Source organism: Solanum stenotomum, chromosome 9 (assembly GCF_019186545.1).
Source record: "Solanum stenotomum isolate F172 chromosome 9, ASM1918654v1, whole genome shotgun sequence".
NCBI lineage: Eukaryota > Viridiplantae > Streptophyta > Magnoliopsida > Solanales > Solanaceae > Solanum > Solanum stenotomum.
The window spans coordinates 28,428,433-28,440,560 of NC_064290.1; positions in this window are offsets into that span (position 1 = coordinate 28,428,433).

Below are 12,128 nucleotides of genomic sequence, written 5' to 3' on the forward strand. Positions count from 1 at the left end.
TATTAAATGTTCCTGAATAATACCTACAATGATGTTCTATCATATTGCCATTATATCTGTATTTTAATATTCCTCCATAACTATTTTCACTCGCATCTGATTCTACTATATAAGTAAATTTTTTGTTTTCATCCAGAAAATATAGTTTAGGTAAGTTTTTACATAATAATTTATCTGTTGTATTTGTATTTGGTCTTTTTTTATCAAACTGATATCCTATATCTTTCTTTAATTTTTGTTGTAATGGTTTTAAATTCTCTACTAATTTTGGTATGTATTCTCTTACTTGATTTACTAGTCCTAAGAATGATTGTAATTTCTTTTTTGTGTCTAGTTGTTCATTTGAGTTAATTATTTTTTGTACTATATGTGTTTGCATTTTTATTCCGTTTTTATCAATTTGTATTCCTAAGAATTCTATTTGATTTTTCATTATATCTACTTTCTTTTTACTTAGACTTATACCTGAATATTCTATGATGTGTATAAATTTCTCTAATAATCTTATATGTTCATCTTGTGTTTTGGAATATAATAATATATCATCAATGTACACTACACAATTTTTCTATTTGTTTAAAGTAATTGTCCATAAAGTGTTGGTATCTACCTGGTGCGTTTTTATATCCAAATGGTAATACATTCCATTCATAAAATCCTTGTGGTACAGTGAATGCTGTTAGTTTTTTAGATTCTTCTTCTAGATTTAAGTGATAAAATCATGATTTACAATCAAATTTGCTAAAATAATTATATCATTGTATTTGTCTTATCTTTAGTATTTTATTTGGTATCAGATAATTATATGTTTTGGTTTTTGCATTTAAATTTCTATAATCAATAACCATTCTGCTTTTTCCTCTTTTTTGTTCACTATGTTTATTTACGATAAATGTCGGGCTTGTGTGCTTACTATTGCTTTCTTGTATATATCCTTTTTCTAGTAATTCATCTATATGTATCTTAAATTCGGTTAAATTATTAAAATTATACTTTAATGGTTTTTGGGTTATTATACTATTATTATCAATTAACTCAATTTTTACTTTTGTTTTATGTTTCTCCCATCCTTGTAGAGGATCCTCACTATATAATAATTCTAACTTATCTTGAATTATTTTTACTTTATCTATAGAGAATATAATTAATTCTATTTTAGGGTCTTCTTCTTTTATATTTTCTAATTTTTGTGTAATTTTTTCACTTCCTTTTATCCATTCTGTTGTTTTTCGTTTTTTATTATTTACTCTTTTTGCTCCTATTTTTTGTTTACACGGTGTTGTAAACCACCAGTGTGTTTTTGTTATTACATGTGGGTATAATTTTTCTAAAAATGGCATTCCTAATAGCATATCTTTTGTAGTTAATTCAAAGTTATATATTTCTTCTATAGTTAATATTTTATCCCATATTTGTACTTTTATATTTTTTGCCTTATATGTGATCATGCTTCCTTCATTATTAAATCCTGTTACTACTATCGGTGTTTTTAATTTTTCCCATTTATCTTCTGGTAAACAATTGTATTTACATATATTAGCTTCTGCTCCCGTATCTATCATTGGTGTATAATATCGGTTGTAGTATCCTTCTATTATTATCTTTGCAAGTATATATATTTTCATATTTTTATTATACTAAAGTCCTTTTTATTATTACTCTTTTATTTTCATAATTTATTGTTAACTGTTTGTCTTCTAGATTATATGGTTTTACTTGTTCCAACCATTTTATTCCTAAAATGATATTTTCATTTCCTTGATATATTTTGAATTTTATTACTATTGGTACTCCTCCGATGATTATTTCCTTTTCCGTAGTTTCTTCTATATACATTAATGCTTTTGGTAGTTCGGAGCATGATTGTTCAATAGTTATTATTTCATCTTCCGTTACTAATTCTCTTGTAATATAGTTTTCTTCTCGTCCTGTATCTATTAATATTAAATATTTTCGTTGTTCCATTATTCCCGTTATGTAGTAATGATGTGGTTTTATATCTTCTTCTATTGATTTTTGTGGGGTTTTATCTATTCTCCTTGAGGTACTCATTTTTGATGATGTTTGGGGTATCTCATTGTTTATTCTTTTCGATGTGCTTAGTCTTTCTTTTACTATTTCTAAATCTTCTTCTATATCAATTTCATTATAACTATAATCGTTTTTATCTATGACTGTAACTATTCTTTCAAAGGGATCTTCTATTTTTATTTTATCTATTTTATTTTTTGCTGTTATTTTATGTTTTGTTGTTAGAACATATAAGTTTTTACATCTAGCTGTAAATATTTTACTTCCTGGGGCTAGTTCTATCCCTGACATTCGCCAGTATAATACTAGTGATTTATCTATATTTCTGTCATTTATTGCTACTGAGTAGTTAGCACTTATTATAAACTTAAATTTTTGGTATATGAGGTTACCTCTTACTGCACTTATTATACTTTTTTCTATGGGTTGTATAATTCTATCATCCGCTAAGTATATTTCTATGGGTGTATCTATTCCTTCTCTAAAACATGCTTTTATTAATATTTCTGTTCCTCCTAAATGTACATATTTAATTGGATTTTTAGCCTTAATATCTTGTATTTCTTTATTTATTATTCGTTTATTTATTAGTGGTATTTTGGCCTTTCCTTTAGTGTATTTGCAATCTATGATATGTTCTCTTTGACTTACTACATAATATTCTTCTTTTTGTCGTTTAAACTAGTTTCTTATTGTTGGTATTTCGAATATTTTTGCTACGCTTAGGTCTAATTCTTTTCCTTTTATTTGTTCAAATATACTATTATCAAATATTATTTTCTGTTCTAAAGATTCTTCGTCTTGATGTTCTTCTTTATTTATTATTTGTATGTCTGCTTCAGTCATTTGTTATATTATAGAATTCATTATCTGATTCTATTTCTATGTTATTATCTATTTCATTTTCTGATATTGCATATATGTTATCTTCACTTTCTAATTCATAATCTATGTATTCTATCTGCGTATATTTTTCATCGTCTATTATTATTTCTGATATTTGTGTGTTTCTTTGGATTTTTAGGTAATTTACAATCTCTAACTATATGTCCTAATTTTCCACAATTATAACAAGTACATTCCGTTAGTTTTCTTTTTTGTCTATATGGTCTTTTGATTTTGTAATTTTTTACATAGTACCTTCTTCTTGGTTTTTTATATTTATATTTTGATCTGTATTTTTTATTATATTTCTTTTTATTTTTATAATACCTATCCGTACAACCAAATTGAGGTGTTGTTTTATTTTTGCAACATGCCATGTTTTTTACTAATATTTTTTCCATTTTTATTTCTTCTTTATGTTTTACACATAGTTCCATAAACCATCGTTGCAAGAATTTCATTCTAGCTCCTAATGTGTCTGTTAATTCTGCTTCATTCCAACTTTTTATTATTTTTGAATTAAAAGGTTCTGATAATTTTGTAAAATATAATTTTCTTATTTCTTTACTTTCTTCTGTACTATATGTTCCTTTATAATAGTATTCTCTAAATGCACATGTATATTCATCTATGTAACACGTATTACATATTGCTAATTTTGTCATTAGATTCCGATTTATGCTTTTTTTTCTTTATTTTGTTCTTCTACCTTTGTTGTCATACTACTAAATTCATTTCTTATAGCTATTTCGTATTTATATAATATTTTCGTAGTTGTAGTGGCTATTCCACCATCAAATTTTTTATTATTTCTTAAAGTTGTTAAGCTTTCACTTGTTAAATTTTGTAGCCATAATTTTACTGTTCCTATAAGTGTTCTTTCTATGTATCCTGGTGCCTCTGTTATTATTATCTTGTTATCTATTAATTGTTTTGATATGTATCCTATCCATAATTGGATTGTTTTATTTATATCTGCTACACAGTCTAAATCTAAAAAATCATGTTGTCCAGTTATTGGTTTAGGCGTCCATTTTTTACTTAATCTTTTATCCCATGTAGTTTTTTTTTTTTTATCATATTGTTCATAACTTTCATTATAATATTTTGGATTAAATTTTTTTGGGTTTTTTACTCCTGATGTGCTAGGTTTTTCGTCCATGTCTACGTTTTCTGTATTTACTTCTAAATTCTTTGTATTATCTATAGTTGCTAAAAGTTCCATATATGTTTCACTTGTTTCCGAATGTTGTTCTAGATCATCGTCGTTTATTTCTTCAATTCTTATTTCGGGTAGATTATCTTGGCTATTTTCTTCTTTTTCTTGTAATTCATCTTGTAATTGCAATTTTTCTTTAAATTTAATTATCTCATTTGCTAATTTTGTTTTTTGTTCTTTTTCTTTTCGTTTAATTTCATACATTTTTTTTAATATTGCTAGCTCTTTTTCTAGCTCTATTATTTTAGTATTTTTTACTTCTTCTAATTGTTGTACTTCTTTTTTTGCTTGTTGTTTTATTTTTTCAATTTCTGTTTTTCTGTCTATTTCTTCATTTTCTTTTGTTATTCTTATCATAGCAGTTAAACTATCTTCTAGTTTACCGTTTCTTTTTCTAACATTAAACTTATATTGTCACCTATTTTCTTATATCTTCATCCTAGATTAGAAAATATTATCTTTATTTTTAATCCGTCATAATTTTCGTATATTTTTTCATCTATTGCGTATTCTTCTTAATTCATTTATAAATTATGTTGTAGTTTATATTCTAAGTTATTTATTTGTATTTCTAGATATAAAATAGTCTTTCTTTGTGCTATTATAGATTTGTGACAAATTCCTGCGAATATATTATTGTTAAGTCTATTTTGCCTATGTTCTAATTCTTGTCTTTTTGCTATAATTATTTCATTAAGTTTTTGTCTATATTCGTTATTCTCGTTATTCATTGTATTTTTAAGTATTGAATATATTTATATTTTATTTTAGATATGTTATCTATTAATTGATCTAATTTTACGTTATCAGTCTTTGTGATATTAAGTTGTTTATATTCTGGATATAATTTGTTTAATTTTCTTCTTATTTTTCTTAATTTTCTATTCGTATGTTTCTTACCGTATTTCTTATTATCCATAGCTTTGATACCATTTTTCGGGATGGAACTGGTAGTTGAGGAATTCATGGAAGTGGTAGTGTGGTAGGTGATAATGTGGTAGGTGAGTAATTCATTTTAAAGGTTTTATTATAATATTTTTTTGGTAAGTGTCTTAATCTTGATATTTCATTTTTATTATTTTTTGTATTTGCGAAATTCATGGTAAAATGTAATAATATTTATTGTAATATTCTTTCGATAATTGTTTTAATCTGAGTATTTCATTAATATTATTTATGATATATTCTAAATATAACATAATACTATTCATATAATATAATACACCTAATATATATATATATATATATATATATATAATACGTTGATAAATTCTTCAAATTGTCAAAGTTGGCATCATTAGCCAATGATTGCTTGTCCCCACCCAATTGCCATTAATTTCTTGCATGAACTCTACTGTTCTCTTTCCCCACATATTATTAATATAGAATAATAGTGATATAACTTCATTCAAGTTTCACGAATATATAAATTTGGGCGAGATTATACCTAAGACACTCGATCAGCCTTTGGTTGTTGGTCCAAGTTCTCGTTTTCCAGGTTTGTTTTTCCTCTTAAATTGTATAGTCTAAAATTATTAAACCCTACTAACTTACTTCAACAATAGGATATTAAATAAATTATTGACTTGGCGCATTAGCTAATTACTAAAATTAGATACTTAAAATTTAACCGCCAATTAAATGATCATAGTTAAACGAGTAATTTAAAATTTCCATTAAAAATTTACGGAAAGGGTCCTTTATGAAAGAGATAGGACTAATTCTCAAAATGGCCCAATGGATCATTACATTATCCACCACTAAAAACCATGTTCATCCTCGCACATAAGGAAGAAGAAGGAAGAATAACCAATATTACCAAAAGGTTGTGGTATAATTTCCAGAGTCAATGTTTCTCTCCAAGTGAGCTCATCCTTAAGATCATTCCATCAAGAGCTACTATTAAGGACTGAACTTTCGAATCAAAATTTGATAGATCCACAAATTGGGAGTGATTACTAGTCATGGACTAACCATGAACTCAATCTGAATTGAAACCCTTTGGACCATAACACAACAACCATGATGAATCTTTTTCACATAACCACGATAAAATTCTAAATCAATACTAGCTACAACTAGAAGTGAACCTGAACCAACCACCACCCACTCATAATGCATGAGCCATCACAAATCTTATCAAGATTTCCTTCTCACAACACAATATTTTCACGAACTTAAGTTCTAAAAATCTATTCTTTAGACATTAGGTATTCATCAATGGATGGTCAAACTTATCTAACCAAAAGAAGAAAATGATCCAGTAACCACCCAACGAGCGATAAATCCAAGCATACAAAATCTCTAACAACATTGTCAGAATGCTAGATTAGTAGCTATGATTGTAGACAACCCTTAAGAATGGTAGAACTAGATCTAATGATCCCCATATTTAATCGCACATAGGCAAAACGTGATCCTGATGACGAGATAAATCTTAAAACGGTTGGACAATTTTCAATATTCATGGTAGCTCTCCTATATATTTTCATAACTAAGGTCGTGTATGTAGAATTACTGGTATACTTCGACTATCCCAAACAACACCAAATCTGTCATAATCGAAATGACAAAGTATGCCCAAGAATGTGACCCAACCAAGAGGACAATTCCAGGATAGGTATACCCGATCCACCACTAGAGATTCACCCATAGATGTGGAAACACGTATGGGCATATGTAGAGAATCACACTCCAAACAATATCACCAAAACAAAGTAGGTGATCCATAAGAATGTACCGAACCAAGTTCGAATAACACAAAATACTCCTTCCATAATAACCATATCAAACATTTCTATTCATTTGACTCCATCTCTTTGATTTTTAGTTACACCTAATCCATTGGTTTGGTCCCCATTATGATCGTACACATACTCAATTTATCAAACCTTAAATACACCTCACAGTATTCTAATGAAGCCTACACTCTTAATAAAACATAACATCATAATCACATTGTCCATTTACCTTGCTCTCAAAATGTCACTAGTATCAAAGTCTTTTTAGCAAATACATTGCCGCCTCTAGAAATTTCAAACTATGGCTTCCTCTCTTTCCATGCAAGCATTTCATGATTGATACGGGTCCCATTCAAGGCTGATTGCACTAATTCCAAGTGTGGTAGTACCTTTCCATTGAGATAAAACTATTGAATAGCCCAAAGTTCGCTCTACGCATTCTTTCACATACCAAGTTTCAACTACAATTCGACCCATGATATATCACATTCCAAAACTTAGAGAGATTCTTGGTAAACACTAATAATTCTATATACTATGAGCGCATAACCTCCATTTACGATCAAGTGTTTATGTAACACATCACCACAGTCTGTGTAGTCCTATCGACAAAGTAGTCTCAATCCCCTAAAAAATCCTCAATAACCATATAGAACTGTAGGTCTATCTTGTAGTGCATCCATAAGTTATCTACCATAATTTGAACAACCTAAGCCCACATAAACACATCAGAATCTTCCATACGTCACTGTTAGTCACCTAAATCAAACTCAATATTTATAAAAGTCGTTAACAATCCCCAATAAGTCTGTACCGAACCAATTCACCTTGAATAGCCATTTCTAAACTCAAACGTGAAAATTCATACAACATTACACTCCGATATAAGGGTCTATATGAGAGATCTTATTCCTTTGACTTTCTTAAATTCTTTCTATGATGCAAATTTTAAATACCTTGAACTCTTCAATACACCAGAATTTTGTTCTTTTCATTAACTCGCTTGCCAATATTGTCGTTTGACCAACAACCCATGACATTTACTTCATACTCTAAAACAAAACTTTAAGTGAAGCACTTCCTTAAGCCTTTTAATAATCAAAAGTAACAAACTTTACGATCCAAATGATGCACAAGTCCTTCCAAATGCCTAATAAACGATGTGATCAATCATTTCATATCTTACCAATCCATATCTTGACAAAACTACTCCTACGAACGTAGATTTACAATGAAAAATTAAATTTTGATTTCAACCGTACACGTTACCAATCTCAAAACCACAAAAAACTTATAACTGTACTCGAGCCAAACGTATGTAGACTTCTTCTCAAATCTTATTAGCCAATTTTTAACTCATATGAATGACACGTAACACTATTACCATAACCATAACAAAACAAATGAAACCACGTATCTCTGAACCCAATTCTCCATTCTTTGAAGATACATCTTTGGCCCTTACAATCTGAGTAAATATCCTTGTTCTCGCCTCTTTCTGAAGGCTAAACTACATCCCACTAATTCTTTTCATTTGTGACTCTGGTTCATTTCAATTCTATTCGAGCGGTGTCTCAACATCTTCTACAAATTTCTATGCAATCACGCTACTCACTAAATAGTAGCAAACCACAACCTTAGATACTCACAAGACGTCATTACAATATACAAATTTTTTAATCTACAATCCTTATCATATAGTTGCATCCCAATCACAATCCATCACAAACTCTTATTACCATTATGCTCGGTTTGCCCTTACCATCACCACAAAGTCAACCTTGTCATCGACATGACATCCCAAACCCAACTTGATGTAATTCTCTCCACGAATTACAGATAAAATGCGGAAATAAAAGAAGGATAGAAGAAGACATACACGAGAAAGAAAAATTGGCAACTAAAGGCTGTATTAAATCCTAAAACCTCCAATTACAATCTCTAAATAAGAACCTAATCAAAATAAATATATTGACACAATAAAAAAAGATGAAAAGAAACCTAAAGGTATATTAAACCTAAAGACATCAATCGATCAATCCGAATCAAGCACCGAATCTCTTACGAAGACCTCAAGGATTAATGGTGCGCTAGGTCAAGCTCGCCTAATGGGTTCGGCAAGTCGCCAACAGGTTCGGCGATGGGACTCTCTATTGGAAGCTACCTGTAACTTTCGGTGGGCTGGGGGTCATCGCCCAAGCCATTGGGCAATGCGCGTACTGGCTCTTGCTGCTCGCCTAAAGTTGCAACTTCAATATTCTTCCCTGCACTCCCCCAAGCGATCTTCCATGCATGGGAACCTCTCCTTGCCATCAATACAAGCTCAAGAACCTACATCCTTGTGAACAATCCTTCAATACTTTAAAGTTCCCAAACTTGGTTGAGTGAATGGCCGTGAGGCAATGAATTGCATCATTCTCCCCTTCTTGGAAAGTATTCATCCTCGAATCCAAACCTTGCAAAACTATAGGGAAATCAAATAATAACAATATCCTCATGGAATGAGGGTTAGCGTTAGCAATAACTCTTCTATCACCATGCCAAGGATGCACAAATTTAACATATAACCAAGCATCAAAATGATAAACAAAGGGTTTGTAACCCATCAAAACAAGAGATACTTGGATACTTAAGAAACTTTGTCAAAGGGGTAGAGCGAATGAACCAATACACTTAAGCAACTACACATGTAACCCCTCATTGGTTCAACATTCCAACAAGTACAATTCCCATTTTAAGTCAAGTATCATATGAACATTCTCATACCTAAGTGCAAAGGTATAAACAATGTTAACCCAAATTAAGACTCTATCCAATGCACTAGCTAACTTCAAGAATGCAATTATTCCCAATTCATGAGAGGGGTCAACTACAAAAGTATTTGCCACACAAATTGGAAAACATACCTCATTCAAGCACATAGGATCAAGTAATAACACCAAGTAAGAATCATATGAACGAAAGAAAGTGTTACTACCATACTCATCACAGTTTTGACCAACACCGGGGTCAAATGTGAAGGGATTATATATCATTGAGTCAAGGAGACTCCCATTTTCCCTATTGATACTACTATTAACATAAAATAAGCTACCCACAGAAGCATGAGTATCATCATATGCAAATAGATAATAGAGAAAAAGGTTCATGCACACTAGGGACATCTAAGGTGTTCCTGTATGCAAGATCACAACTAGGTTCAAGGATCCTAGCACTCATTACCTTACAAGAAGGAACACACAATGAAATCATTGCGAATTTAAGATAAACATCACCTTCTCTTAACAAATAACTCCTACCCCCATAAGATCCACAATCAACAAGATGATACTCAAAGCAAGAGTAAGGAAAGGGGTTTGGGAAACTATACTTCCCCCTACGCAATGTAGGCCCCTCAAGTGGATTGTAAACCCTCGAGAAGGACTTTCCATCATAGGGAAAGATGTCAACAGATTCATCCAAATAAAGCCTGCTATCTTGCCCAAGCATTACTTCACGAGTGCCACAATTCAACTCATTACTAGGGTCAAATGTAAGGGAAATCCATGAATTTATATCACGTACACCCCCTTTTGTCCAATTGACACTCTTATCTTCTAAAAACAAACGTGAGCATCATCATATGTAAATAGGTAATAGAGAAAAATGTCTCGCAAATCAACTTCATCTAAGGTGTTTTCATAGGTATGACTACTAGTAGGCTCAAAATCATTGGTCATACAATTTAGAATTGGAACACACCAACAAGAAGAGGTAAGGGGAAAACAAATGCCACCTTCCTTCTAATCAGAATCCTTCCCTACAAGAGTACTCTTATCTTCCAAGAAGAGATTTCCATCTTTGGGAGGAAAATCTTCACACCATAGTGGGTTACTAAAAAAAGTATAGTTATCAAGAACTACACTTCTCTCATGGTTCACACCACTAGGCACTTCACTAGGAGTGATTTTATCATCTTCAAACAAGATATTATACTTAAAGAGAGAATGATTAACCACCAGTGAAGAATTAAAACACGTAAGTTCACCCTCAAAAAGAAACATGTCATTTTTCGAAGCATTTTCAAGTACATAATCTCTATGAGCAAACCAAGTAATCGGATCTTCCACAAAAGATATGCTCAAAGAGTCACTCCTATTCAAGTGATCAACATTATTATCAGTATGACCAAATTGAGGTTCCTTAATCACATCACAAGAACCCCCAATTAGTGAGCTATACTCAAATGCAAGTTGATCAACACAATTATCACATGATAATGGACTATCCCTCAAAGCATGGGTGTCAACACTAGGTGGACACAAATCGATCTTACTAGAAGAATCAATTTGGTCATCAATAAGATCAACTAGTGTATCCACACTCTCAACATGTACATTATCAACACATGGTAAAGAAACATTAGGCTCACATAAAGACAAGCTATCACTTACATCTTAATCCTTTGCAATTGTAAAAGTGTTAAGTTTAGTTATTGTACCTTGAAGTTTGCAAGATATATTTTCTTTACCTTAGAATGACACTTCCTTAGGAATGTTGGGACACCCTAAATGTGCATCTATCACACCTTCAATGGTAGGCTCTTTGTTCGGAACTCGTGTTCCTCCATTCATCATGCTTGTACCTACATAAGAACCCTTACAAAGTGAAAGATAAACAACAAGGTTAGATTGAGATTGTTGCAACCCTCTCACTTCACCCAACTCAACTTCTCCTTTTCCACTCTAAGGTTGCCACCTTGCTCTCCCTTACTCCTCTCAATCTTTTGTCTCTCCTTTTGCATCTTAGGAGGAGGAAATAGATGTGTTCCCTATTGATCCACAACATACTTGGACCATTTTTGCTTGTTTGGAACCCTATGTTTGTTAAATCAATTGGCTCCAAAACATAAGTGACAAAAGTCCACAGGCATTACATCACACCAAACCTCTTCATAGTATTCACCGCATATAAATGAGACCTTTACAAACTCGGTAACCTTACATCCCTCCATGGTGTATGGATAACGCCTTGATCTTTGGGGTAGTCTTAAGTAGGCTACCGTAGATGGAGTGATGTAGTTTAGATTGCAACGATCATCGAGGACAATATCAAACCCAAAGCTCCATAAATATCAACCTTCATCCTAAGAACTTGTCTTCTCATGTCAACATTATAAAGCTTTGTGTACCCCTTTGGCACATACTTGAACCTCATAAGCCCTTTAAATTCTTCCCATGGTAAAAGGTTGGCATTTCCATTGAGTTTTCGAA